This window comes from Rhamphochromis sp. 'chilingali' (assembly GCF_963969265.1).
Source record: "Rhamphochromis sp. 'chilingali' genome assembly, chromosome: 10".
Taxonomy (NCBI): domain Eukaryota; kingdom Metazoa; phylum Chordata; class Actinopteri; order Cichliformes; family Cichlidae; genus Rhamphochromis; species Rhamphochromis sp. 'chilingali'.
Genome location: NC_137937.1, coordinates 31,721,198 through 31,746,164, shown reverse-complemented (window position 1 = coordinate 31,746,164; position 24,967 = coordinate 31,721,198).

Genomic DNA, 24,967 nt, shown 5'->3' with positions numbered 1-24,967 from the left:
CAATGGTCTTCTGATGCATTGTTAAAACCATACAATAATATCAGTTACACTAAACCACAATTCTCATACAAACACACACACAACCTGTAAGCCAGGAAAAAAAATCCTCTCTATATGAAAAGATGACCTGACCACTGGCTTGTTAATGGCTCTAAAGAGTAACTATGTCATGAGCTCAGTTTCATTGACATAAATCAGACAAATTTCGTATCAGCTTAAATCTGTAAATATGGATTTTTACTGCATATTACTCAGTACCTTTGAGGTTGTATTACAAGAGCTATCATAATCTGCAGTAATACCGCACATCAGTCAGCTTATAATTTATCCACAAGCTTTTAATAGTCCAAACTTTGCTCTGCTGTCATTCTTTTGCACTAAATGTCCCAGGAAATACAGGATGATAATGATGAATATGACCCTCTTTTAAATCAATGCATTCATCTCTCTGTGAGAATCCTACTGAGACCTGTCACCTAAGAATGCATTATGAATTAGGATTCATAAATAATTGGTGAGAAAACAGTGTGGGGTAACCGCATGAGGATTGAGAATGCTAAGTTCAAGAAAACCAAGGAAAAAAATCTCACCCTGACACCGCATACTGTGTGAAAATAGCCTTTCGAGAATGCAGCTAATTCAGAGCATTGATACCTGCCGTTCCGTCCCATTTGGAGTAATTGTTAATTGATAACAACAGATTCTTACATGTGAAACTGGAAATAAGACACTGCACATAAATTAGCAGTTTATCTTGGCAGAATCCAGATTGTAAATGTCTCTGCAGTGTAACACCACCAACATCACCAACTGCCTTCTAGTAAACAAAGCCATGATGCATACCCTGCCATATGCTGCCAGAGTTGATGGCTGAACCAGTGAGGCAAGGGTAATGAATGTGCCAGACAGAAGTGGAGCAGAGATCCAGGTCAGGGTGTCTGTTTAGAGGCACATCAGGACCAGCTCCGCATAGCATCTCTCCTCATAAATGCGGTAGAATATATTAACTTAATGAAAAAGCAAGGCATGCACTGACTGTAAATTTGCCAGCAGTTCCCACCAGCAAAAAGACACTGCATGGTGATAAAGTGTTGTATCCCAGGGTGTATGAGGGTCCCATAAAAGGGGCTGAGTTTGTGTAATTGATATCATATATCCAATCTCATACTTCTAGGATGCTGGCGTTAAATTACTCCGCTTTTCTTTTCCTTTTTTCAGCTTGATAGGCTGATAGGCACTTGCCTGAAGACAGGCACCAACACAGCTAATTCTTTTATTGTAAAACATTTTGTTCTGAAAAAGCCTTAGGTAAATTGTTATAAAATATTGAGTCAGTTGCCTAAAATGTCTGTACTTTGAGTTTGGAAGAAATCCAGAGGAAAAAGAACCCATTTGCACTTATCATTATATTCAATGTTTGGTTAAAAAAAAAGATTTTACGATCTAGATAGAATGAAAGAAAATACCTTTAAAATAGAACTAATATTTTTGTGGTGTGATACTCAATACACCTTTAATAAACTCTATTTTTTTAGTGCCTAGAGAAACGATTAAGTGTCATTGGTGTCTGAAAACGTCTGTTTCTTCCACAGTAATCCTTTCAAAGAAAAGTGTGTGACATTTATATATTTCAAACTCACGGCTTTGAGGGAACGCGACAGTATAATGCATTGCTTGCCCAATACAGCTTGACATTGCAATCCCCTTGCTGTTGAGTCCTAAATTCACCCAGCAAAGTTTTCCCAAACCAAAAAATCGGCCGCTTTTTTTTTTTCTTTTTTCATTAGACAGCACGTCTGCACTTTGATCCTCATGACTTACAGAGTTCAAAAGCTGCATAAAATGGTGTTGTACTCCCTTTGAAGTGGCATCTATTTTAGGTAACATTTGACTCTCAAACATTTGAAAAACATATCCAGTCATATTTCAGTGATAAATTCATTATTATTTTTGAAATGCTACATATGCTTGTACTTTCAGTACATACTAGTTGAAAAATAAAAATAATATTATTGTAACTTGTACTCTTTTGCATTGTAACAAGAAGCATTGTTGGTGCTGTCAGAGGACGGCCTCTCAAGATGATGGATGAACTCAAACAGCGAGTTGGTCAAGATAAAAACAAAGACTGTTTTTACAGATTCTGATTAATTTGCACTTAGGGTTTACACACAAGTGTTGGTTTTACGCACTACAGCAGTGATGATCAGTGATGATTTGTCTTCGGCAGCTAATTGTCACTTTTGCTCATCAGCCACTGAAGTGATAAATTAAGATGGCTGCCAGAATTGGTGACAAGACAGCTGTTCGTATTTGGATCTTGTGTTATTCCTTTCGTTATTCCTTCAGTTTGAACAGGCATTTCTCTTATTCAGTAGGGAGTCCTTCCCACCAAGCTGCAACTTTCTAATGATCTCTCTGTGGAGCCAGAAGTTCACTCTTCTCATTGTGAAATTGTACAGCTTGCTAGCTAGTATTGCACTTCCACACTTAAGGTATATGCTTGTGACTACCGTTTATTGTAGCTGTATTTGCAAACCGGAATATTACATGAGTAAATCATATTAAATGAATGTATTGTACATCTCTACAGCTTATTTATATTGGAGGTGAAGATGTGGGACAGTTGTGACAAGGAATTAAGGCTGCATAATTCAATGTGTGACCCTAAAAAAAGGTTTAAAAGAGTAAAAATTACATTCTACAGAAATTAAATAAGTAAAGTAACAGCTTTACTCAAAACAAACAGACAAACCTAAAGGGAATACCTAATTAGTCACCCTCTGTAAATGTTTGGTAAGGACTCCATGATTACAGTAGTATTTCAGAATAATACCAGTGTGTGAATGTGTTTGTGAATGGGTGGATGACTGGATATGTAAAGCGCTTTGGGGTCCTTGGGGACTAGTAAAGCGCTATATAAATACAGGCCATTTACCATTGATTAGTATAACAATATACTAATAATAAAAAAATATTCAGATTATCAGCCACAAGATTTAAACATGGTAGGTATATATGGTATGGTGTGTACACTAATACACCATTTAATAGTATTATATTAAGCAGTATTTGGCTCCAATAGTATGAGATTACAAAGTGACTTTTTTTTTTTAATCACACAATTAATTAATTATGTAGAATTATGTAGGTTCTCACACAGTTTAAGTTTTATCATCATTTGTTTTTAAAGAAAGGCAAAGCCTGGTGGTTTTGCATTTGCAGGTTTACAAAATCGGTAAACATTGAATTTTGTCAAGTCGCAGCTTTTTAATACTAATTGAGGAGGTAATTACTTTTCTTTATTAGATGTTCTCGGTGTTTTATCAGGTACTTCATTAGCCAGTGAATAGGCATCCCAATACTATGTTTAGGCCACTTACTCTTAAACAGTCTATTTGTTTAGCAGGAATTTTTTACATTTCTTATCACATTAATAAAATCCACCGAGTTTCCACTTTAACCACATATTGCGAAAGCCTGAATCTCAATTTAAAGCTTGATAAAGTTCAAGCTGTGTATAGGATATTATTTCAGAAAAGTCTTTGTGATGGATACTTGTTTACAGCAAAATGCTGCCTCTCAATTTTTCTATATATTAACTGAGGCCAGTTGCCTTGACATGCATTTGAAACACTAAAAGAGAGTGGAGCTGCAGATCTGCTGTCCACAGCATCTCTGAGCAAAACAACTTAATGGTCTATTCACAAGCTGATGCACGACCTTGTCTTCTGTGTACTCAGAAATTCAAAATACAGCTGGAATCGCCCTTAAAAGCCAAAGGGATTGCTTTTCCATTAAAAGCGGAGTGACACTGGTTTTATGTTTTTCTCCGTCCTTTGTTATACTCTCTGCAAGGGCACAGAGCTCTTCACCAATGTTACAAGTGGATTAAAAAATCTTTTTGTGAGCACTTCCCACATATCAGTATGAGTCACTACGTTGTTTCATACTGGAACTGGTTTTTGATTTCAATCGTGCAATTGGGTAGAATTTTCACAGATTGGATTTTGAAACCTTTCCTGTCTCCAGTTAGTTTGATTTGTGATATAAATTTCTGTTATGACATTTTGTGATCACGCAGTCTTTCAAATCTCCTAGCAGACTGCTGGCATAGAGACTGTCACCGTGATATCTGTGAGTGTTATTTGCTAGTGTTGCTGGCTGTTTGTGTACACATTTAAGGCAGCTGACACTTTAAGTCATTTCTGCCCACACACTAACCCTAAGGTAACATGTGGCATTACAATTAAAGAACATCCAAGCCTATCAACTAAACACATCCTCACACCTAAACGATAGAATAGGTTAATTGCTCGCTACTGCTGCCAAGCGCTCGCACATAGGGAAATGCAGTATTTTTCTCTGAAGAAAAAATACTGCAAGTAAGAAAGTCATTTTGTTGACTGAACCCAATCAAAAGCAGCTGAAAACTCGAACTGACTTCACAATAGCTTTATTCACTTGACATAAAGAGCATAAGCAGTTATTTAAAACCTAACTTTATGTTTGCTTGTTTATTTATTATGACCTCAGGCTGATCTTCCTATCCATCCATCCATCTTCTTCTACTTATCCAGGGCCGGGTCGCGGGGGCAGCAGCCTAAGCAGAGAAGCCCAGATCCCTCTCCCTGGCCACCTCCTCAAGCTTGTCCCTGGGTACACCAAGGCGTTCCAGGGCCAGCCGAGAGATATAATCTCTCCAGCGTGTCCTGGGTTTGCCCCGGGGCCTCCTCCTGGTGGGACATGCCCAGAACACATTACCCAGGAGGCATCCTTATCAGATGCCTGAACCACCTCAGCTGGCTCTTTTCGATGTGGAGGAGCAGCGGCTCTACTCTGAGCCCCTTCTGGATGGCCAAACCTCTCATCCTATCTCTAAGGCAGAGGCCAGCCACCCTTCGGAGGAAGCTGATCATCCCATTCAGTGTAATTATATGAGTATTATACTTTACTGTGCAAAAGTCTTGACCCACCTCTCTTTTCTTTACATTGTGCTTTGAAGGATCCAGACTTTCTTGTAATTTTTTTAAGTATTCTTGAGCAGTAGTTAGTAGTAGAAAGCAGTTGGCTGCTTTTCCAATCATTTCAGTCCAGTCCTTGTACCATTTACTTAGCATAGGATCATAATTACCACCACAATTACCAAAAACACATAATTTCTTTGCAACACTACGATTCATGGATTGGCCTCTCTACTCTAGCACCCAAGCCTCAAAATTATTGAATCATAATGTGATCATGTTAAAGGGGAGGAACAAAATAATAATAATAATGGATACTTTATTGATCCCCATGGGGAAATTACTTGTTTTTCTCTGCATTTGACCCATTCACTCAGTGAAGCAGTGGGCAGCCCACTAAGCAGGCGCCCGGGGAGCAGTGTGTAGGGACGGTACCTTGCTCAGGGGTACCTCAGGGTAGCCGTTAAGTGGATTCGAACCGCCGACCTTCCGATCATGGGGCGACCGCTTTACCTACTGAGCTATCCCTGCCAACATCCATACAAAGGCATCTCAAATATGTGTTTAATGTAACAGACAATGCAAAACAAACAAACAAACAAACAAACAAAAAAACCCTGCAACTTTCACCAGTTATTACAACAAAATCAGATTATTTCGGGAGACTTAAAAATTAGGGCAAAACATTGCATATCCATTAAAAATGGGCAACCATCCCTTGTATTATAACAATTAAAGCTCCATGTAGGCATTTCAGGATCCAGCATTTTTTTCTAAAAAAAATACACTGCCAGCTTTGGTCTGCCAAGTCTCTGTAGTGTAAAATAAAATAAATGAGCCAATAAATAAATGTAAACAGCTGACATACATTGATGATATTTTAGAGAATTTGTACTCATATAATATGCTTGAATAACTTGCCAGCTTGGCCCTAAAAATGTATACCACACCATTAGATTTTGAACATGGCAGGTCATTCAAGGATACCGCCCCTTGAGATGTGGGATCAAATTTTTTAGGATTTCTTTTCTTTTTACTTGTAAGATGAAGAAATTGTGTGTCTAAGTGTGTGTGTGTGGTGGTGGGTGGGGGGTGTGGGGGTAACAGCCTTTGTCTTGAGTTAACCTTTAAAAAGCAGTTACTGAACATTAGCTACCAGTGACACACTATTACAGATTAATCCACAGGCACTCGTACACACAGCTAATGTGCATTTTGATGGTTTTGAAATGGCTGATGGTGGATCAAACCGCTGTGGGTGCAATTTTTTCAAACTAAAAAAGCAATGTGTTGTTTCCACTATAAAACCTGACTGAAGCAAAACAGCCATTCTTAGCCTTGATGACAACCTTGCCCACTATTTGCAGTTCCTTAAGGGTAGTGACTTGAAATGTTTTAAGTTCAAGTCTGATTATACGATATGTCTGAATCAGCTGTTTTAAGGAAGCATCGCTTGTTTATGATCCACAAAAACAACAGATGACATTATCATTGAAACAACAGCAATGGTATAAACTTTGAATATATCATTCCATTTACAGCTGTGAAGAATCATAGCTTTAAATGTAATCAAAGCTACTCATACTTGTAATATTGAATTGGAAGGTGGTACAAATTTCCATTTAGACAAAGAAGACATATCTCAGTCCTGTGTCCTCCTTAATGTCAGCTGGGATAGACTTCAGTTCCTCTGCGGCTCTTGTTAGATAAGTGGTTAAGAAAGTGGATGATAGAAAGACAGATCTGATATTATTATTTTATTGGTGCTATTATGAGTTCCGACTCATCCTTTAGTCTTCACGATGATCCAATGTGATCAGAATGAAGTTAATGGATCAGTGTGTATGACAAGAGGTTTAGAAGGTTGGGAAAGTACAGAATCAAATCTAAGTGTCATAAATTAAAACAATGCTTTAAAAATTGTTTAAAACATAAATATCTGTTCTTTTTATGCTTTGGCTGATAATTACCAGTAAGTAACAAGCAGGGGGCAAGTAAAATAGGATGTGCAAGAGAAAAGCTATTTTATTCTTTTTCAGTTAGAAAGCTAGTTGTTATATATAGTGAAAAAAACAAAAGTCACTGGTGAAAGTGCAACTGGGTTGTAATACAGTGTTAACCACTGCTATCTGGGAAAATAAGTTAAATTACCCACTTAACTTGAGTGTGAGCCCAGTCAGGAGGGAACACACCCCAACCATTAGCCTCCATTTAACAAATTGCAGCTTTGGCACTTTGTACCAATATATTAATTTGAGCCTCAGAGAAGAGGAAGGCTTTTGTTTTAAAACATAAGTGTCGGTGAAGACAGGAAGACATATGTAACTAACATGAAGTCATTAATAATGCAGAATTCCAGTAAGAGGTGAACTGAAAATCTCCAGAACTGTTCACTAGCTTTTGCATTTCATATCTCACGTTGCCACCTCACAGCAGGGTTTTGCTGCCACGTTCAGTTCTACCTCCAAGTGCAATAAACCAATTAAGGCGGTCCAATTAAAACCCAATTCCAGCTGAGACCAGCATGCCGTGTGCCTAATGGATATGTTGTAATTAGCTCCAGAGAGAGAGACCTCGGGGATGCACCTCTCTGAATTGTTACTTGCACATATACACAAAAAATACTGTATTTCATCATTTATCCGAGGCATATGCTACTACACTTCAAAAAGTATTGATCTGGATAAAAAGTTTGGAGCAAACACTTGCCTCTTTCCAACGTCATGCAGGAAAAGCTGTCACAGTGTCTAAGCTGTAACACTGTAATTGGCTCTCTCATATGCACCCACATCCTATTAAGACATAAGAATGTCTGTATACACTGCTTGCGCACACACACACACACACACACATCCGTGCATGCGCACACATCTTCAGTCACTATTCCAAGAGGAGACAGCACAGAGAGCTCAAAAGGAAGGGAACAAAGCCTCTTATTTACACCATTCTCCAAGGGTTGTGACTCTTTATGAGGACAGATGATTTTAATGGATGCACTATATGTGTTCTTGGCACACTCAAGGCTGTTTAACAGGAGCAGCCAAATGGAGGCGAAAATTACATTTTCACCTTTCACATATGTGTTGCACTAAATGATGAGTATTGATTTGACGGTTTATGTAGCACTACCTGGACAATATCCGTGATAATAAATCCCCTCGGGGCTATAACCACAATTTTACTCTCATATTCATCTCGGGCCTAATGCAGGGGTCAGGTTTGAATGAGCAGGGGGAATAATTGAGATGATTACAGCCAAATGCGGGCAAAAACAAACAACACATGCATCATGCTGATTGGATGCAGAATGATTGCGAGAATTCATTGTGCTGTAGTGTGCACCACACGATCAGTTATGATTTATTGATCATCTTTCTTGTAATGCATAATGCAATTGCCTTTTATTGCTTTACATAGACCAGAGCTAATAAAACATTTTGACAGTCTACGTGAAAGGTCTGGTAAAGTGCTGTAAGATAAAGAAGTATGTGACAGCTCAGAGAGAAGAAACTTTTGTTACACTGGAATTATAAATGTATTACTTTATTCTGTTCGTGCACATGTGTATTTGCACATGTCACATGTCAAAATGTATTTTTCGTACGGCACTACTAAAACTTATTCAGAAGAAAGGAACAATTAGATTTTTAACCAGTTACAGCAGTGCTTTAATTATGCAGAACACATAAAATTTGCTTTCTAATCTAATGTTAGCATTTCTTGTATCTGTCTACCTTCCAAAAGCATTAAAAGCAAGTCATTTCTGTGATGTGACAAATTTCAGGTTAAGGATCAGTTTTTAATTCACACCTTGTGGTATGGGTTAAAATGACTTCCCTTTCTCAGCATAGTTCATTAATAAACATTTTGTTATGATTAGAAAATCACTAATCATGATTACAGGTTTTAAGGTTCAGTGCTGTTATTCTGTCCAGCAATAGAAAACAAAAGACTACATGGATTTATTTGCTTAAATTCACAGGAAACTTACACAATCAAGTTGTTCACATTTCTTTTTTATTTTTATTTTAACTGCTAATATTCAGAATTGGATTTTGATAATTAACCTTTTCATTGATGATGAGTCTGCACCTCAAACATAACTATTTAAACCCAGCATGGGTAGTATAACCTGAGAGGAAGAAAGTAAGAGTGATATGTTGTGAGACAGAGTCATTTCTGGCATCATTTATGTTCAAGGTGCATAGGCGTGAAAGTGAATTGCCATATAGATATGATGGTTTCATATAACATAATGAACTTGAGTGTAGTATAGTGTAATCTAATATACAGGCATTTATATAGCACTTTTCTAGTCATACCCATCACTCAAAGCACTCAAAGTAACATGTGCTCTTTTATTAACCACACCCCCAGTCTTTACATAATGTCAGCGAATATTTAATTATTATTTCTTGTCTGGTCTGGAGTAACGCTACATTGCGCATAGCACCAGAAATAAAGAATTAAAAAATGCTGCAACAACAGAGAGCTCGATCTACCCCATGCAAGCCAAAAATCTTCCGGCACCACCACAGGCAACCCATATTTGAATGTCTTTTTTGTTTTACCTGTACAACTTAACATGTATTGAAACAAAACATATTTACACTCAAGAGACACTTTATTGGGTACATCAGTTCAGAAAAGGCAGCAGCTTAGTACATTTAGGAATGTTCAAGACAACCTGTTGAAGTTCAAACTGAGATTCAGAATGAGAAATCTAGTAAGATAACTTTCAGCTGTTCAAAAGAGAAACTAAAGGAGGAAATGGAGGAACAAAAAACTTTAAACACACCTTTAGGATCTTTAACAAAGAGAAAAAGGAGTTTGCCGATTTTTGTTTTTTGACAATCCCTGCCATTTCTTTCCATTCCATGTGTCTGCAATGTATGGAAGCTCAAGAGAGGGATGAGGAGGCAGATGAGAAGCAAGAGACTGAGTGATGCATTAGTATATAGGGTCCTTTCATTTCTCAGGGAGATGACGCTGGAGAGACACAGCAGTCAGGCCTGGGATGTTGAGCTTGGGAAAGGCTTGACAGCAGAGCCCTGGGCAACTAAGAGGAGTGTATCCTCTTCTATAGTGCCATGAGAGCAACAGAAGAGTGTAAGTACAGATAGAGGAGTGAAATGAGATGAAAAACAGAGAGAGGGAGAGATGGGAAAGAGTTAGTAGGGTGGCTTAAAAAGAACTGTGGTGTGAGGAAACGAAAGAAGGAGGGAGGAATGAAGGGAGAGAGGGGACTGTGTTCTGCAGCCATCTGGCCCGTTCAGTGATCCAGAACGTTGACACTGGCAGCTGAAGAAGGAGAGAGGAAGGGGAGTAGGGGAGCAGAGGAGTCCTCGGTTCTGTGTCTGAAGAGAGAAGTCTGTTTGTATTACTTTAATCTTATTCGCAGTGGTATATACGCACGCTCACATATACACAAAGGCATTAATAGTGCTCTGCAAAAAATAATAGGTGGCTTTTCTTAATCTCATCCAAAACTGTAGAAGTGCATCCAGGGATAGACTTTGCCAGACAGACAAGTGACACATTCCTCATCATATATACCACAAGCTGATCTGATCTCTCAGCTTGCAGGGACTTAACCATACAGGTGCAGACAATGCCTCAAGCTGAAACATAAAAGTATATTTTACAAAGAGCTTAAAATAATTCAATGAATGGGCAGCAGTGTGACAAAGCTAAATTGTAATGGGCATATATAAAAAAAAATTGTACTGTATATTGCATAAGAGAGTAGATAACAGCAACAGCAACAGTGGGATTAAGAAAGGTTTCGTGCAACAGAAAAAGTTGCCAAACGATTTCGCAACTAATTTGTTTTGTCATTCAAAATGTATTATTCCACAGTGGTAAATAAGGATTTATCCTGGTTAAATTTTTGAAATGAGATAAGACTAGTAATTAGGATTTTGTTTGGTAAGATAGCCCCTGTTGTCCACGCGGCTTAGTGCTTAGCTGAGGCCAGATTCAGCACTGACACACAGGACCAGGAAAAAGGTGGCATATCTGGCCCAAACAGATGGCATGTGTATGCCTGCATGAATGAACACACATAAGCAGACACGTTCCAACTATTCACACGCATACACACAAGAGCAGACTATATGAGGAGATAATGTTGTTCAAAGACTATTTGCGGCCAAGTGTGAACGGAAAGATGGAAGAAAAAGAAAATCGGTGTTAAGCAAAACACCTGGAATGAGTGTAACCTCCTACAATGCTTACACTGAATTATGCGTGATAACACCTCATATACCCCAACAGGATGTATTATGATTACACTATGATGAACGCACAGAAAGTAGCCATTAAAAAATACTGACAATCATGATAAGAATACGGTTGATCTCTAAATGGAAATTCTTGTCAGGGCTAATTGTTGAATTATTTGTTGATGTTGCAGAATAATGTCCAGTCATGTGGGTGGTTGCTAAATTGAATGGTGCCTGAATTTTAAATCCTATTTCACGGATGAGTCCAAATTCAAAACATGCCATCTCATGGTTTTTCGTCTATTTAAATGTATCCTGTACATTGAGGAGAGAGTTCCACCTAAATTACAATGATCTCACATTTTATAAATTTCCTCAAAAAAATGTCACAGGAGTAATTAGAAGGTGCAAGAAAAGGACTGCATTGTGACTGAAGGTACGTGGAAAATTAAATAAGTTTTGCCAATCAAACTATTACCAAAGGTCTTGGTATAAAATCTCAAGGACTGAAAATCAATTAGCAACTATTTCCATTCACCAAGTAGTTGCACTGCTGTTCAAATTCTAAAAGAAAATGGAATGAATGAGATGCTCATAACCTTTGACTTTGTGTTAATAACTCATGTTCTCTGAGTTGCATTTGGGATGCTCCAAAGGTCCCTGCATGACAGAGTCATCCACAGTGTCTACTGTAACAGAGAGAGCCAGTGCAGTATTTTAGTAATGTCATTATTTTTTATTAAAAGCCTGTGGCTTAGAAACAATTTATGGAACACTGAGGGAAATGTCTTTTCTTCTGAAAACTCTTGGGGTTCAGCCGAAAGAGAATCTACCAGAAATGTTAGAACTGCAGCTAATAAGCGCTACTAAGTTAAAGTCAAAGCAACAACTGTGACTGAAGGTTTCTAAAAATTTTGTCCCTGTGCTCAAACTGTGAAGTATTTTAGTTTGGGTGGGATGTTTTTCAGAGCTCTGCTAACAATGTTTACCCCTTTGTAGATAATGTAAGTAGTTCAGATGCGTAAAAAGCTAGGTTTACCATTAATGAGTGGAGTGCAATGACGTTTACAGAAGAGCAAGTGAACTACCCAACCTCCCCACTCACCAAGCATGTTGATGATCAATTCAGCTGTTTGCTACATTATTAAGATAAATGGACCAGACTCAAAGAGACAAATTCATGATTTTTATTTTAAGTATGTGTTAAGTAAATTCACATGATATAATGCAAACAAATATATTTTTAAATGATTTTCAGAATATTTACCATAAAGTGACAATAGGTAGAATTAACCTCACTATTAACAACGTGCATTACGGTCTGAGGCACATGTTTGCAATGTTCACTATCACTGCAGCGCATCCAGGGGCCTGCATGGACTGTGATTGGTCATGTGCCAGAATTTTTACCCTGGATGCCATCCAAAATATCATGAAGATCAGGAAATGCTCCGGATTTAAATTCCATCCTAGGTCCAGTAGCAACAAAAAGAAGCACACATCTTGCATTCGTATTAGAAATGTGAAGGCAAGACACTGACAAGTCACAAATTACATAGATCAAATTTAAGAAATACAAATGAAGTACACACAAGAAACTGTGCCCCTCATGTGTTGCACAGACAGGCACAAATAAGCTGGAGAAATTATATATATATATATATATATATATATATATATATATATATATATATATATATATATATATATATATATATATATATATATATATATATATATATATATTAGCTTGATGTGAGAACCACTTAATTCTTAGTGGTTTTGAAGAATTTTCTACCAAAATCTTTCAAGTTATCACAAATACGCAACACACTCAGTCTCAGCAATAAATGGTTTCACTGAATGGGTATGAAAGCGTCGTTAGACAAATGTATAGTAAAGATGAAGAATTGAACTGAACAAAACTTTTCTCCTGACTCAAGAACAAATACATGAAATTTGTATAGTACTTAAAAACAGAACTCAAATAAATGCACATTACACCTCCAGTGGAAATTCATCTGAGATTTAGCACTGAGAAAAACTCTGCTAATATAATAATTGAATGTGACCTCATTGACTCCAAGTGGTGATAAATTGAAAGAATATGAAACATCATAGTGGTGGAATTAGCAAAACAATTGGTTCCACTCAGCATACTATCAACAAAGCGGATTTCTCATATGTGCTAATATCCAAATGCCTGGTGGTGCTTGCATATGTTGAAATTGGCTGTTTAATGGTTCAGTCTCAATGAGCTAAATCTTCTCTGTTGCTAAAACATGCTCACACTCACCCCTAGTTTGCATCTTTGCAATTAGCAGAAGAGAACTTATTTATTGAGACAAATTGAACTGCAATTTGCTTTTTTGATTTGCTAGTTCCAGCACTTACTGCGTAGGGAGATTAGAACAAAATCATTTTCCAAAATGCAAATACAGTTCCCACATTTATCTATGCATGTTTAGAATTATGCATACAATATTATTATAGGGCGATCGTGGCTCAAGAGTTGGGAGTTCGCCTTGTAATCGGAAGGTTGCCGGTTCGAGCCCCAGCTTGGACAGCCTCGGTCGTTGTGTCCTTGGGCAAGACACTTCACCCGTTGCCTACTGGTGGTGGTCAGAGGGCCTGGTGGCGCCAGTGTCCGGCAGCCTCGCCTCTGTCAGTGCGCCCCAGGGTGGCTGTGGCTACAATGTAGCTTACCATCACCAGTGTGTGAATGTGTGTGTGAATGGGTGGATGACTGGATATGTAAAGCGCTTTGGGGTCCTTAGGGACTAGAAAAAGCGCTATATAAATACAGGCCATTTACCATTTACCAAAAATCAAATCAAAACCAGCTCAACAAGCACTTATTTGTTCCTAGTCCCTGCATCAAGGATCCCAAGATCATCCACCATGTCTGTGAAGGTTCGCAGTCTTCCAGGTCATCATAGTCTAAGGAGCTTGGAAAGAAAGGCATCTGGACTTCTTTAAGTTGCTTGAAGACATTTCACCTCTCATCCGAAAAGCTTCGGTCAAATGGTGGAAAGTCCCAGATTTAAGCCCTATGGGAGTGTCCCCTCAAGAGGGACAACGGAACCCCTAATGATCCTCTACCTAATCACACAAGCCAAGGTGTAGGTCACAATCAGCCAAGGTTTCGGGTGAGCTCATTGTAAAACCTAGCCCCACGCTATCGTGTGATTTCCTGAGGTCAAAAGGCCCAGGAGTCTGGGAATTATTCTGGGGATTATCCACAATGTGCACTCACAAACATATTATGCATAAAGGCTCTTAATCAAGCTAACTTCCAGATAAAACAGCCACTGCAGTTACAAAAGGATTGCAAAATTAGAAACTCTGTCCAAACAGATAATATAAGATCCTTAATAGGACAGGATCCTGTACTGAACTGTGAGGACATATGTTACTTTCACTTTCTTGTTTTTTGGAGGGGTTTTTTCACAGCTTGTTTTGATGGCCATGAACAAATCAAAACTATTTAAGGCTTTAAGGCAGATTATTATTATTATTATTATTATTATTATTATTATTATTATTATTATTATTTCAGTTTTTGGTGTACTATGTGGAGAAAGAGTGATAATTGGCCTTTACCTGTGATAATTTGTTTTGAATTGCCTTATTTGAAGCTAGTTATTTTCTGTAAGGACAACACAAATAGACCCACAATGCTTGTATGACCTTTCAGATCCGACATGGTGCTGTACTACGCTGTCACTAGCACTGCTAGGCTTTTCCTTTTATTTTGCCTCTTCTGCTCATGTGGGATCAGTCTGTCTTTGTGCATGCAGGCTGGCAGCTCTCAGCCATGTTCACCACCCCTGAAGGAGAAGAAAGCCTGTCCCAAAGTCGCTGAAGCGGATTAGTCGGTCCTCTCTCTCGCTGTCTCTCTCCCTCTACCCCCACCACCTCCATATTTAAACATTTTGGTTGGACTAGGACTGTGAAACAACAACAAGCTTATAGGGTTGTGAAAACTTTACGTATTCTTTGAGGTGACTGAGGCCCAGTTCTGAATTTTAAATATTCCTAAATTTTTCAGATATAACAATAACAATAATAATAATAATAATAATAATAATAATAATAGTAGTAGTAGTAGTAGTAGTAGTAGTAGTAGTAGTAGTAGTAGTAGTAATAACAATAATAATAGTAATAAATACTATCTGAATATGAAAGCTGCACACCATGAGGTGGATCAGAGAAATACAAGTCTAACTTAATTAAAAACACAACTAAGCTTAAACTAAAAACACTGGCTAGTCAATTTTAGAAATCTGCACTGTAATTAACAAATGTATTTACCAAAAATTTGAACCAAATTTTCCTGATTTATTGGGTTAAGCCTCTGGGGTCCAGGGTATAATTAGCTGTTGTTGACTACTTTTGTTTTTTTCTTTATCTTTAACATTTAAGAACTATTTACATTGTTTAGGATCCTTTTTTCAGGACAACCTCATGTCTGAGTTTTCAGTTTTTGTGTTTTTCATCTTGATACACTGTTATAACACAATTGATCTAAAATAACACAAGAAACATAAACCCTGAGTAGGAAAAAGTTGTTGTTTTTTTATTGTAAACCAAAAAGATGTTAGTGAATCATTTTCACACCTTGAAATGCAAATGTAAATTGTTAATTTAAACTACCACAGCTACCACAACTAAGGTAGTTGGAGTAGGCAACGTTAATTTTTTAAAAAGAACTTACTTCCAGATGTTTGTTTAGGTTGGAGGTGGAGTCTTTTGATGCTGAGAGCGGCTTTGTTGTAGGCAATTAGAGTTTGCATTGCACGGTCAGATTTCGTGCATCCCTTTCTTCTGTAAATGTGAAGTGGTGTTGGAATTTCCAAGTAAGAAATGCATTCCTACCTGTGCACTGCTGGCTCTGTTGTGCTGGCTCCAGGTCCATTGTGTAACTGACATCAACATTAACAGGACGCTTACATTAGAGCCTCTTATTTTGTTGTGGGTTTCCAGCAGTGCGTGGAATTACCATCATTAGAGAGGGGGATAGAGAGGGGATAGCCTAACATATGAAATAAGAAATGACCACTGTGTAATTATTTGTCTATTTATTTCGACAAAATAACTGTATTCTAATTATTACCTATTTAAATTGTAACTGTGACGAAATACAGTTACTCATATGTTGTATTTTAAATATGTAATGCCAGTACATGTATTCTGTTACTCATCAACACTGTACAAGACAGAGGAGCACATCACAAGTCTAACAACAGGAGGTGTTTCACTCCTTGTTTCCACCTGGAGACAGCATTTACATTTCAAACTGCCTTTGGTGGGTTTTTGGCTAGCAAATGTGACATTTACTACTGCCCTCATTGTTTTGACACACAAACCAAAACAAACACACAAACTACGCAAGACAACACAACACACTAACTGTACACTCCAAACATGCTGAATGTCACAAATCTCTCACATCTCAATACTCACTATGGATATTGCTCTTGCTAGCTCACTCTCTCTCGCTCCCGCCATTCCCAAAACTTCTGTGCAATACATTCAGTTTTAGAATTTATATACAATGTTAATTGTAGCTAGGCTCAAGGTTTTCATGCTAGCTTATTTTAATAAAATCTCTGTCTTAATACATAGAGTCAATATGTTTGAACTCAAAGACAACAACATAAGGAAAAGTTAGAAACCAACCCAAATAGGCTCCAAATTGAACAGTGCTGTGATTCTGCTGTAGGAATACGTACAGGTAGAAATGGAAGCTATAAGCCTGACTGCTCATCAATGCCTTTGTTATCTGTTAAATATTAGGCCCATTGCAGCTAGGCTGGGGTTTGGAGCCACACTTTAACATCCCTCTGTAATTTTGTATTGGCATGCTGTCCCTTCAGATGCTTGCAAAGAGCCAGTTAGTAGTAGTCGCTTCTGTTCTGGATGCGGCTTGCTCTTGTCATCTCATCAAAAAATAAATGCATAGCTATCTCTTCTCTTGATATGTTTTCATGTAGTCCAAATGGAAAAACCTGAATATAGCATCTTGTACCTAGTATGGAAGCTTAGACATGCATTGTTTCTACTATAATGACTAGCAGAGGGTGATTCCTCTTATTGGAAAAAAGGTTTGATTGTAGACCATCTATAAGAAAATAGCCCAGAGTTCACTTGATTTATGACTTACATAAACTCTTGAAAGTTTCACAAGCCATAGAAGATCATGGTTTCAGTTTCAATAATTATTTAGTAAATACTTTTTAATATGTTTCATGTTATAGAGAAAACGCTCCACATAGTTTGGGTCCTATATAAAGAAAAAATGGTTAAGGTATACTTTATTGGATGCGCTATTATTAGCCAATCACTGGCATTTGAGCATGATGTCTGTTTTGAAAATAAAAAGAAAAGAAGAAGATGATGAATATGTAAGTTGAGGTTTCAAAACAGGAACTTCACAAATGAATGCTTGGCATTACATTCAGAGTGATGCCCCATTTTTTTCATACAAAATCTATTGTAAAGATTGTAGAATATTTTATTTTTTTAGTTCAACTCCAAGCTGTCATTACTTGATAATTTTATTGCAACACTAATGCTTTCAAAGCGAACAGGCTATATAAAAGGGTCATTCAGAGTTTTTCGGTTGATTTGTGCAGTAACATCTACACTGTGTTGCATCGCTGTTGCTTGAATGTAGCCTGGTATTTTGTTGTATTTCACTGTACCCACTAAGCCTTGAATAAACGGACAAAAGGAACTCTAAAAATTATTGACTGCTTCTGAGTTTTCACCTCTCCATAGGTCTAAGACTTTAGAGTTACAACTTGCAAGGGTTCATCCTTTCATTTACCGGCCAGCAATAGCTGACTGTATGTGTAAGCCTGATTTACTGATGGGCACAGTTTGTAGAGGCTTCATTCTGGAATCAGATGTTGGTGTTGAACAGCTGGCTAATCAAAAAGTAATCTTACCAATCCGATTATTATCTGATCCGATTATTTACCCAGAGAAAGACCAAAGAGAAATCTTCCGCTCCCTGCTGAAGTTGAGAAAATGTCAGGTAATTGAAGTTAGACGTTGCTGTTCTTAATCAATCTGTCACTTGACCCTTCCCTTTGTGGTGCAAAGTACAAATAATGAGATTCAGCAGAGTCCAAATTATCAGTATTATCACGCCCTCTTAGAGCTGAGGATCAATAAAAAGCACACATTTTTTGAGCTGGGATGCTACAAAGAGGAAGCAAATTACTAAAGGTTTCCAACTTTAACACACTGGTCTTGAAAGTAAGAGGAGTTGTACACCCCTTTACTTCACCATTTTCATGCTAGTGCAGCTTGGACATCAAGCAGAATAGAAACCGTTTTCAAAAATACAGCTCTTTTTGAGTCCGCCGCAGTCATAGGACACACGGTGAGAGGGTAGGAGGACAATGACACTGGCATTTTTCGTAACAGACTCCCAATGTTGACATTCTCCCACATGAGAAGGACAAAATCTCAGCCTTTGGAGGAACTTAGTCACTGGTCCCAAAGAAGCGGTGGAACCATCACTCCCCTGCCATCTGTTAAGACATGAGCAGACAGCCAGCAGCAAACTGAACAGTCATTACTACCCTTGGGTCATGGCTCACTGACAAAAATGGTGGAAGTGAGGAAGCTGAGTAGATGAAAAAGCCTTCTAATGACCACCAACAGTCTTTCATGTCAACAAACTTATATGGCACCAAACAGTAGATTCAGTATGGACATAGTTAGGTCAAAGGTATTGTTGAATTCATATAAAAGAGGTTAGATTAATTGGATCATTATGTATATACTATAAATGAACTGAAGACAAGTGCTCAAGGGCATGTGAAATAGAACTTTGTTCAAAGGACGGAGAAGATAAAAGCACTAAAACCATTTAATTGTCTTTGCAATAAAATTAATAATCTTAGCAGAGGCCTGTCTTGGTGTCAGTTCTTAAAACCAGTTAAAAACAACTCTGTTTCCTTCAATGAACAAAATGCTTCACTGCCATTTGCATGCATATAAGGTCAGGCTAATTGGGCTTTTTCCATTAACTGGCACAGCGAGAAAAAGCCAGACTCTGAGTCATTCTTAACTTTGTATTTAAGATCACAGCTGCAACTTACCTCCACTGCTTCTTGGTCAATCCAAATTAAAAAGCATCCAATATGCAAGTAGGACTTGAAATTGATTATGTTTTTAATCTCAGTAATGCCTATCAATTACCTGTTGACTATCATTTGACCCATGGATTTATTCATTTGGGGGTTTTTTTGGTGGGGGGGCTAACAGGTATGAATCTTAAGCAAAACAGTTGTTTTGTTTGTCAGGCTTATAAAACCTTCAGTCAAAGGCCATATGAAAGGCAGCACTGGATTGCAAAGGTTTGCATGTCTTCTGAAATTGCTGGAAGATTAGGTTGGACTGAGGTCTTCTGCATGCTCTCATTCATACATTTTCACCTGATAAGATTCTTTTCAGTTAGATTTTGATGTCATTTTTATTACTGCCAATTAACTCTTGCTTTTTGCCAATCCAAGAAATACGAGTTAAAAAGATGTCCTCAGTTGATATAGATATTAATCCTTATTAAAACAAAGACATGGAAAAAAAAGAAGTCTACAAGCACCGGTTGTGGAAGAAATATTTCACAGCTCTGTACATTTATTATCCTGACCTTATGCTTGCAAGCCTGGCCTAAAGTCAGTGACCAGAATACAAATGTGGACAGGTAGAGTTTTATATTTTGACCTCACTTGTCATTAACTCAGCTCTGGCCGGTCGGACATAGTGTGGTCTCACCAGCAAGTGTATTCATAATTAATAACAGGGCCACTATGCAAGAGCACACAGAGCCAATCAGCTATGTTTTTCAGACAGCCCATCTAATGAAGACACTAAGTCGAGTTGTCTGTGTACATGGCCTCCCAAAGTGGTAGTCAGTTATTCCTATGCATGTACTCAATTTGATTTAATTCACAAGTCTCGTTTGAAGAGATGAGTGGTGCCTTAAAACCCATCGCTCCTCTAACATGTCATTTGGCTTGCCACCAATCACAGAAATTGGTCAGCAGAAAGTTTCCTTTTGTCCTTGTGAAGTTAATCAACTCATTGGAGCACCCATAACCCAAGAAGCAGCCCATTTATTGTCTCTGAAAGGGAGATTTTTCTTTCCTTGGCCTCCATGGCAAATGGGCAGAATTTCACATTAGTTTTCTCCCTCAGTGGATGGCCCGTTTTGTTGTGGGCTGGAGCCTGGAGTGATTGAATAGCTCCCCGAGGAAGAGGCAATTTCACAATGCGAGCTTTTCACCACTGAGAAAACCACAGTGCAAGGTTGTGAGTAGAGGTGTCAATAGGTGACAAGCACTGTGTTTAGCACTGTTAGACAGTTTAACTGATAATGCAAATAATAATTCTAAATGTGTTAATATGTAAAAAGGTAATTATGTTACTTTACTAATCATTCATAGATAATCAATTATAGTACTTTGTTTTGACTAATCACTTCAGTTAGGTCAGGTAGTTTTAAGTAAAGAAAAATAGAAGAGCAGAAGACAATATAATCCATTTTAACAAACGGGCAGCTCTACAAGAAAGAGAAGGATTTAATGACCATCCAGCAGCAGCTTTAATGACACAGGTTTCCACATATCCCAAGCTCAGACATTTCACACCCTTCAGCTCTAACTAAAACTGTAGCTGTATCTCGATTACATGCAAGTTGTGTAATGTTATAAAGCATACAAGGTCTTTTTTTCCTCATTTGGTGAAAGCTAACATTCTTCCCTTCAACTTCCAGCATTTACCAAACAAATGAATAAAGGAGTAAAGCTGATATCAACCCAAAAAAGTACAAAGAAGTTGACAAAAACAAAGACATGATATGTTCCTAGAGTTAGTAATGGTCATCTGATCAATTTGAAATTCTAAACTTTTACACAACTTGCTGAGAAAAGTAATCACACGGCCAGCCACCCTTGTACCCAGCCTGTCCACCTTTAGCTTTTGCCAGATGGTTTTCTTAATAAGTGTAGCAAACATATAACAACATATGTTAATATGAAACACGTTCATCTTCCAAGTTTACCCTCTGCTCATAAAGCCATACATCCTTAGTTTGAATTGCAACAGAATTTGGGACACTTCAGATGATCAGCAATGAGAGCAGAAAAATTAGACTGTGCTTTAATTTCAAATTCTTCTACTTCATGACTTGATCACCTTTTTCATTCATCTGTGGGACTGCAAACCTCCATCACAGGAGCTATCTGTCATCATAAATATCCAAAGATTGATTCTGTTCATCTGGACGTAGCATTTTCAGTGGGAGAAACATTTCGTCACTCATCCAAGTGACTTCTTCAGTCTCAGCTGACTGCAGGTTTCCCCAATCTTATAAACAGTACATTTGCATAGTGACTGAAACCAGCCCACTGAAGGAACAATGGGCTGGGAGGGCAGTTCCTTCATGATGATTGTGAAATGTTTCTCCCACTGAATACGCTACGTCCAAATGAACAGAATGAACCTTTGGAAATTTACTTGCCTGGATGATTGAGAATGCATCAAGATGTCACCATAAATACAACAAGATTACACTGCACTTATTTCAATAAACAATATGTTACACATTTGTTAATTTAGTATGTGAATCTCAGAGTTTCTGAAATATTATTCATTATATATAATTTGACACATGGTAAAATTACTTAGTTACCTTTGGACAATGGTTTTTATATAGCTGTGATTCTTTTGAAAAACATTAAACTGACTAAGAATATTCCTCAAGTTAAATAGCTAATTCAATGCTGACTCTCTGGTTAATCAAACGTGATATTGAATGAACCACTTAGTTTTCTTGTGAAATGTAAATATTTGAATGTTTTGTGTTTTAATCACAAGAACGCGCAGTTAATTTCATGTTGTAGTTCATTTTTCCTTTCTATTTCTTCCGTAATGATGAAAAGAACTGAATTATACTCTATGTAGAAAAGAGTTCATTTCTTAAATAAAGAACATAAGATGTGGAGTCCAAAATTACATGAAAGCCTTAAACCACACCTCGAGCACTGAGCTGTGGTTTAGGCAGACCAATGTGATGAAAAGCACTGACCCCAACAATCCAATGTCTTTGCTTTCTTAGTTCTTGTCCAGTCCCTTCCCTCTTATAAAGTTGTTTTTACAGTCTATTGTTAATTGTTGTATCTCATGGCAATTCATGTTGAAGGTTAAGTACGCCACAAATTTCCCATTTGAAAGTAAAATAAATAATGTATGCTTTATGGTATGAGCTGTTATTAGCTAATCACAGACATTTGAGCAGGACTCTTGCTATGATATTTGGTTTAAAAAGAAGAAAAAAGGAGATAATGTGTAATTCAAAGTCTTGAAATGAGGACTTCACAAACCAGTGGCTGGCATGACAATCACAGTGGCTATTCATTTTTATAAATAAAGCCTATTGTGATGTAGCAACCCGAGTTTCAGATTCAATCAGCTAAAATTCGTAACTGGGTTAATTTGAGTTTTCGTTGACTGTTGTTGTTGTTAGTATTTAGTATTTAGTATTTATTTATTTATTGTCATTGTCAAGAACAATGAAATTGCGTTTGGGGCTTCCATACAACCCAAAAAAAAGAAGAAAATAATAAATACCCCTTAAAACCCAAGTGTACATATTTAACCCAGTGTGACTCCAATGCAATAAGACAATCCTTAGCAATAATGTTCGTAGAAATTCAGACAAAGACCTGAGAAACATGACAAAATACAACAATGCAACCCATTCAATATTATTGTACTGTGAGATATGATATCAGATATGATAGTTATCTATTTAAGAAAGAGGGGGGGGGGGCAAAGATATGATGCACCAATGCAGACCAGTTCATTGCTATTAAGAAGTTGGATATGGTTATTGTCCGTGAGAGGGGGGCAGAGAGTTCAGGAGCCTCACAGCCTGTGGATACAGGCTGTTGGCCAGTCTGGATGTTCTGGCCTGTATAGACCTGTACCTTCTCCCTGAGGGCAGCAGATGGAAAAGGTGGCGCGCAGGGTGATGTTGGTCCCGCAGGATACTGTGCACCCTCCTCAGACAGCGAGTGGGGAAGATATTACTGATCTCTGGCAGACTTGTTCCAATAATTCTGCCAGCTTCTTTCACCACCCGCTGGAGTGCTTGCTGATCGGCCTTGGTGCAGCTGGGGAACCACACTAGAAATCCATACGTCAGAACGCTGCTGATGGCACAGTTGTAGAAGTTCAACATCAGAGATCTGGGAATGTGTGCGCTCCGCAGTCTCCTCAGGTAGTAGAGGCGCTGTTGGGCCTTCCGTACAACTGAGGTGATATGGTTGCCCCAGGACAGGTCCTCGGTCACAGTTACCCCCAAGAATTTAAAACTGCTCACCCTCTCCACCGCCTCACTGCCAATGAAGAGAGGCAGATGGTTGTTATGACCCCTCTTCCGGAAATCTACAATGATCTCCTTGGTCTTTTTGGTGTTTAAGACCAAGTTATTGTCGTGGCACCATGACTCTAGTTGTTGCACCTCTGTCCTATAGTTTGTCTCATCATTGTTGGATATAAGTCCGAGCACTGTAGTGTCATCTGCAAACTTAACAATGAGATTGGACGCGCAGGAGGAAATACAGTCATGGGTGAAGAGAGTGTATAGCACATTAGTTTTAGTTTTTTAAATTAGAATACTTTCCTTTTAGTCTAAGTTGTTTTTGGTATCTGAAAACATTTAGCTTATTTTTATTTAGTTTATTATTTGTGAACATGTTAAATTTTCACATCTGATTTTAAAACCTAGCATAGTTAAACAAAGTAAGAATTGAGACTCTAAATAAACATCAACATTTCAAGGACCAAGACCTGCTTCCTGCCAATCTCTGCTTGCCTGACAGTCCATATCACCTGGATGTGCCCTGCCTGAACCTGCCATCCACTCTAGCAAAATTGCCACACAGACTTCTACAAATCAAGGCCTGCAGACTGCTGCATTACAGGAAAAGTGCCTGTCATTGCTGCTCATCTTTGGCCCTCAAAGAGGTGGTTCTTACTAAAGTAGCCTGTGACTCCAGAGGTAGACAAAAAAACTAAAAGTCTACTTGTTGATTTTGTTGGTACTGAGATGACATCCAAACCCATCACTGCCTTAAATTTCTTTGTTTAATGTCAGCGTAGTTTTAAAATTCCAGCCTGCATTGTAGATGGGTGATTATGCATGGAGACCTAAATAGAAAACTATCGTCGGGCATAAAAGTGGGATTTAGTTGGTGGGGGAAGCGTAATATCAGGTGGAGCAGTGCCGTGTGGAGAGAATTAGAGATATGTCACATTCATTTCTCTTATGTAATCCAGCAGCTTTTCTCGGTGTACAGGCTGTGGTTAGCTGAACTGTGCAGCTATTATTCTGAGATTCACTCCTGTTTGTGAATTAGCCCAGCTAAATTAAACAAGATTTCTAACACCTATACCGTTGAAGTTATTAAGAATTTAATTTTAAATCTATTATTGATATTACCTATTGATTCAATTCCTCATCAAGTCGCTTATTGATTCTCACAGGCTTAGCTTGAACAGTCACCACCATTGCTAGGCATCTTATCAAAGAAATAACAGCTACTAAGGCTAGTCCTTACATTACTTTCTCGTTTCTCTGTAAAAAGGACTTGAAACACATTGTTTCATAATTACCAGTTAATTATATAAACCTGAGGTTACAGTCCCACATACCAACACAATGATGACACACGTATGATCTTTCTCTTGAACACA